This window comes from Calidris pugnax, unplaced genomic scaffold (genome assembly GCF_001431845.1).
Source record: "Calidris pugnax isolate Ruff unplaced genomic scaffold, ASM143184v1 scaffold17, whole genome shotgun sequence".
Taxonomy (NCBI): Eukaryota; Metazoa; Chordata; class Aves; order Charadriiformes; family Scolopacidae; genus Calidris; species Calidris pugnax.
The window spans coordinates 8,291,954-8,297,953 of NW_015090794.1; the positions used below are offsets into that span (position 1 = coordinate 8,291,954).

The 6,000-nt window shown below is 40.7% G+C and overlaps 1 long non-coding RNA gene across 1 annotated transcript in view; it reads right to left on the reverse strand.

Annotated features, from left to right (window-relative positions):
- Positions 1–5,026, reverse strand: part of LOC106884889 — a 38,838-nt gene extending 33,812 nt beyond the window's left edge. The window contains exons 1-3 of the long non-coding RNA XR_001411315.1: positions 4,838–5,026; positions 3,977–4,089; positions 982–1,137 (exon numbers count right to left, since the gene is read on the reverse strand). This is a non-coding gene — a long non-coding RNA (uncharacterized LOC106884889). The remainder of the gene's footprint in view (positions 1–981; positions 1,138–3,976; positions 4,090–4,837) is intronic.
- Positions 5,027–6,000: the final 974 nt, after the last annotated feature.

The window sequence follows — 6,000 nt, forward strand, 5'->3', positions numbered from 1 at the left end:
TAAACATGACTAAGGATCACGCACTGTGCACTGGATATTGTGAAAAAGGGAAAAAGAAAAAGCATACAGGCAGTATCATGTGACCCTTTACTCCGCAGCTTCCCTAAAAATGTTCTTTGGATTGGGCCTGCCTAGCAGTCTCCCATTCCCTTGTCAGCCACCCCTGGCTGAGATTAGCAGACAGTATTTCTTGTTAATTCTAAAGCTGGAATTAGTTGTGAAATGATGCAATTTCCCACACCAGCTGCAAGGATATAAAGTGGGAAAGCAGTGAATGCTGTGCTATGCAGCAGGTACGAGAGCAGAGCAAAACAAGACTGCCTGAATGTGAACAGCTTGAAGAAGTTAAATTGAAAAAAAAAAAAAAAAAAGAGGAAAAAAAGAAAAAGTCTGTAGGGTAAAGGCTGCCAGACTGGTTTGCTGTCAGCAGAGCAGAGATTGTTATCCCTTTCCCTGTCCTCTTTTCCCAGCCCCACACTGTAGTCTCTTTTAACCCTTCAGGCCCCAAACTAATGACTCTTGCCTTGCTACATAAATAAGTGCCCACGTGGCAGCATTAGTGGTAGAGCAAGCAAAATGTAGCTTAGAAGGTTCTCCACTACCCCTAATAAACACAAACAAAACTAGACATAGATATATGGTAAGGGGCTTCCCACTGAGATGCATGGAATGAAAAACATAAGGATTGAGCACACTTCATTTTCTTCCTGGCAGGAACAAACCTACTTTTACTCTCTTTCCCTTTTTCTGCTTTAGTGTAAGTTTAGGAGAAATGATCCATATCCTCCCACATGAAGTGCCTAAATCCCTTCATTTTGTCTTTAACATGAAATGCAAATGTGGGATAACTCAGAAAAAATACAATCAAAACTATAAGTAAGGACAAGAAGGTCAGATTTGTATAAAAGTTCTCTAAGGAAAGAGGAGACAAAGCTGGCTTGTGTAAGAGCTAATGAAGGGCTTTCTGAAATACCTGCTTACCTGTGTGCAATGATTTAATGACTCTGTCATACACATCTAAGGGGCATAGCAGGGGTCTTCTGAAGATTCCTGTAGTAATTCCAGCTGTCAAATCTCTCATCCTCTGTTTAATGAAGTACCAGCAACGTCAAGTAGGGAATTTGCTGTATTCTGCACCTAAAGCAATGGAAACATAACAGTGCAGTGATTTTAATCCTCCCTGCTAAATAGTATATGAAGAGGGGTGTTTCCAGTCCCTCCCCCCTTGTCCAGCTCTTTTCCTCTGACCTTTTCACTCCTGGCTGTGGCTGGAAAGTCAAGTAAACAGTCAATCTGGTAAAAGACTATAGAGGAATTTGAGCCATGCTCAGGATCAGAGTAAAGCCACATTTTCTGAAGAGATTGTGATATTTATAGTCAGTGGGGAAGGGACAGTATTAAAGTAATACCACTTGCAGCATGACTGTGTCACTCATGAGGACCCTGGGGGTCTCTGTCCCACAGAGAGCACCACGGTCTCACCGGGACACCGCCCAGCCCTGCTCCTCTGACTGTACAGGCAGCAAGACTGAGGCTTCTTTGCTTTTTGAAGACTGAAACATACATTTGCTTTCACAGTAGGCTAATTTACATACCATGCTGCAGCTGTAAAACACTTGCTAACGAATAGAGCTAATTAATAGAACTGTAGGTGTTCAGAGAACCTGGTTAATTGAGCCATGAAGAGTTACTGAATGCTCAGTAGGAGCCTCTTGAATGACAAGCATAGCCTTACCCACTGTGAAGCTGTGGTCACACTAATTCTGTTATGATTGAAGTCATTTACAAGAAGTGAGGCTTCAGCTGCAGTCAGCACTGATGCTATTTTCAACAATCAAGAAAAAAGTGTCCCCTAGGGCAACACACTGACCGTATCTAGCCATCAATACACTTCACCCAGCTTGTACTTAATCCTCTATTGAACAGTGTGTCCACCTCTTGAACCTTCTCCTTCAGATCCAGTGTCAGCCTTTCTGTTACGCTGGGCTGTCATTCAGCCCCTGGCTCTCTTTCCACCCCTCCATTCATGGTGCTGACAGCTGTGTGAGCAATACATTTATTCATTATTTCCAGCTTTGAGACAAAGGCTGTGTAAATGTGTCTTAATTCAGACTCCACATTGCTTTCCATGCAGTCAAAGTGTAAGCTAACAACTGCATGTGCAGTAGGCTCCCAGGATATTTCTCCCAATTGCAAAGAAGCATTGTTTAAGACTTCATTGCCACTGACTTGTCTGTTGTCATACTTCTGCATACTACTCAGATCCTGTCACTGTATCTGACTTTTTCCTTCACAGCTGTTTTTCGACATAGCAGCCAAATTTGCTACACCTGGGTCCAATTTGCTCTGTGTCACCATGGAATAACAGAAATACAGGCCAACAGAGAGCATAAAGAAAAGCACAACTTCTCCCACCCACTCCTACATGTAACCACTGCTCAAGTGCAGCAAAGGCAAAAAAGTGAGAATATAAACTCCTGACTGCCAGGTAGGCAAGTTAGCCACATGCCAAAAGTATTTCGCCTCTGTCTGGTCCTCAATAACATGCTTTGGATGTCGCTACTGAAGACAAGAATAATAGAGATGCTATTTGTGCCTAGCAAAGCAATTGCCCTATAGTCTTCAGCTATGAGAGGAGCAGCTATGGAAGAGCAGCCAGAGTGAAGCAAATAGCTAGCCATGCCACAAGCCGCATTTGCTCTGCTTCCTTCATTCTACTCCTCTTGGTAATATTAGCAAGGCAAAGTAGGATCACCTATCTGTTGTTATTTTAATCTCAGTTACAGGTACATTTCTTGAAGCTCCCAGTCATGTAGAAGAATGACAAATCCAGTCATCCCTCTTTAAGAGTTCTGTCTCCTTCTGTGAATCACTACCACCTGCCCTGCTTCTGCCTATGAGCACAAAGGTTCATCTTCACTAACAGAGTTTGGGTTTTTTTCTGTTCTCTGCTGCTAACCAAAATAAAGCAACTGTGAAGATTTGGTTTTATTTTGCTGTGGCCACTGTGCTGTGCTTGTAGGTGTGCATAACCCTTATGGACATGGCTGTGGAAGTAAAGTGGGAACTTTAGTAAAAGGGGAACTTCCTTTACATGTTTTTTTTTTTTTTTAATCAGAGGCTTCTTATGCACTTATCTATTGCCAAACACTTATTGGTTCTTTCATAGAAATATTAATTAAATGCCTCTTTCTTCCCTATGTAATTATTTCCTTTTTAGTTCTATTCTTGTTAAAGTGTTATTTGGTTTAATCTAAACAGTATCCTTGTTTACACCTGATTCTGAATTCTACAGCCTGTAGTTGTCTATACTGAATACAGTGAGCCAAAATATGCTCAAGTTTACAGTGAGCTATTCCATGGCAGATCCAAAATGGTGCTGGGATGCTCAAGAGGACACTCTGACCCAGACACCTGTGCAATCCCAGTATTACATGGGGTCAGGACACACACAGTGGCATTGTTAGCTTAATGCAACTTGTGGATCAGATCTAGTAATCATCAGTGGACATTATATTTTACAGCATCTTTACATGTCATAAAGATATGAAGGCTAGAAGACACCAATACATTAATCTAATTTGAATTTCTTTAGATTAAAAAAAGGCCTCAGAAATTTCACCAGGAATTTTCTGTAGTTCAGAAGTTATTCCTGCAAAGCACACAGTCATGCCTGCTGTGTAAGTGAACCTTGTCAAAGCCAGTTATGTGTAATTAAACTTTGCAGAGTTTTTAGGCAGACATCCAACCCCAACTGAAGGATGTCAAGCACTAAAGAATTTACTGTGTTCTTCCATGTGCTCTTCCATCAGTTAACACACTGGCTGCATTACAATGCAACTTAGCTTTTCCAATCAGCGTGTCCAGCCAGTCACAGTTCTTTTTCCATTTGGGATTACAATAGCAGCATAGCATGACTGCAGGTGGAGAGGGAATAAAGCCCTAAAGTAGATGGTGGGACATTTTTTCTCCTTACCTGACAGAATAGGACTGGCTTCTTTTATGTAAGGTGAGGTGGTTATCACCCAGGACTCACTGAGCTTGGTAACAATAGAGGAAAGTTTTGATCATCAGTCTTAGTCAAGCACACTGGGAAAAGGAAAAGAATATGAAGTTGTTATAAATCAAGTTCCTCTCTCTCTTGGGCAATTGAAATGCAAATAGTGAAGCAACTGTAACTACTGTACTAAAGTAAGATGCCACACAGGCCCCACAGACAAAAGACCTGGAAAGATGCATCCAGCAGGACAGCTAAGTAGGATAAGTAGTTTAGGCCTTTACTTAGATGCTGTCAATTAGATCCTCTTGAAATTTCTGTGCTCTGTTTTAGCTGCTTTTCATAGTATAAATGGACATCCTGGCTTTGTTAAAAAAAGCACACAACTATTTAGCCCTTCCTGATTCTACCCTTAACTGGCCTCCCGGTACCCTAGCGCGGACTTTGAGTAGCAGAAAAGAGATCAGTGCTTTCAATAGTCAAAACATAATATGTACACAGGTGAACACGTTAATGACGAGGAAGAAGAAGAATGAACTTAGTAGCAAATAGGAAAAATAATCACAAATTTTCAGAGGAGATAGTAGTAAAGGGTGGCTTTACTGTGATGACACGTACTGGTGGTATCAGCAAAAGCAGAGAACAGGGGACAAAGAAATTGCTTTAGAAGGAAGGCACAAGTGGGATCAACTCTCAAGGTCTGTACTTTCAAGGTAGCTATAAAGCCATTCTTTAATTTGGTTACAATGGTCCCAGGTTGTCAGGACAGAGCGAAAAGTTACCAATGTACTGGCAGATGAATACATTGTCATTGTAAAGGAAGCCTCTGAATTCAGTTACCTTTCTCTTAGACTGAAAATCTTCGATAATTTCACCAATTCCTCCTATCTTTCACGAGGTTTAAACTGAAAATAAAGTGCTTTAACATGCTGGCCTTATAGGCACCCTAGAGGTGGCATTAGCACTGGACAGCCAGCAGCTGCATGAAGTCACAGGAGTGCAGAGGAGTTCCCACGGATCCTGAATTGAAGGGCACTGCAAGACACAGGGAGAATATTGTGCACCCATTATTTCTCTTGGTAAACCTGCTCTAGTCACAACATTTACATGTTGTGGGAAAAATAAAAATTTAGCCATATTTAATCACAAGTTTATCAGATCAGAACATACAAACATCTGGACAGAAAGCTCCAGTGAAATCAATTTCTAGGGAAGATCAACTTTTCTTTCTCCCATTATTTCTCTTGGTAAACCTGCTCTAGTCACAACATTTACATGTTGTGGGAAAAATAAAAATTTAGCCATATTTAATCACAAGTTTATCAGATCAGAACATACAAACATCTGGACAGAAAGCTCCAGTGAAATCAATTTCTAGGGAAGATCAACTTTTCTATAGATAATATTACTAAACAACAGTAAGTATCTTTTAAAAATTAAATCTAAGAACTACAGCTGCATCACGAAGATTTCTTACTTGATAGAGCCCCAGCTGAATTACAGGTTAAGGGTGACATGAAACCATACCTATGCTGTTCAGTTTTGAAACTGATAGTGTGTATACAAGATCTTGTGCAGTTTCCTGCCCCCATTCCTTCCAGCTCTACAGAGTATTTGCAAGTCTCTCCGTGCCCTTCAAACTGAAAATGATAACTGTTACATGGTCACCCTAATCAAACTTTCCCCAAATTAACTTCCCTACAACAGAAACTCTTTATTATTGGAATTTGAGTCAGACTGAACTTTTAGATTGAGATTTTAGGTATCCTCTCTGGATTTGAACAACTTCTGGTTCCCAGATAGAGCACTGAAAACAAAAGTGAGCATAAAAATATTCTCTATATTTTTTACATTACGACTTGACTAAGGCTTACAGATTCTGTAACACTCAGTGAAATAGTCTCTTTTGGTTATTTCTTGACCTGCCTGTATGTCATCATTGTTCCGGCAATCTAGAGAGATCTGGAGATGGAGTTGGCATATCCTATAGACTCTTGACACTG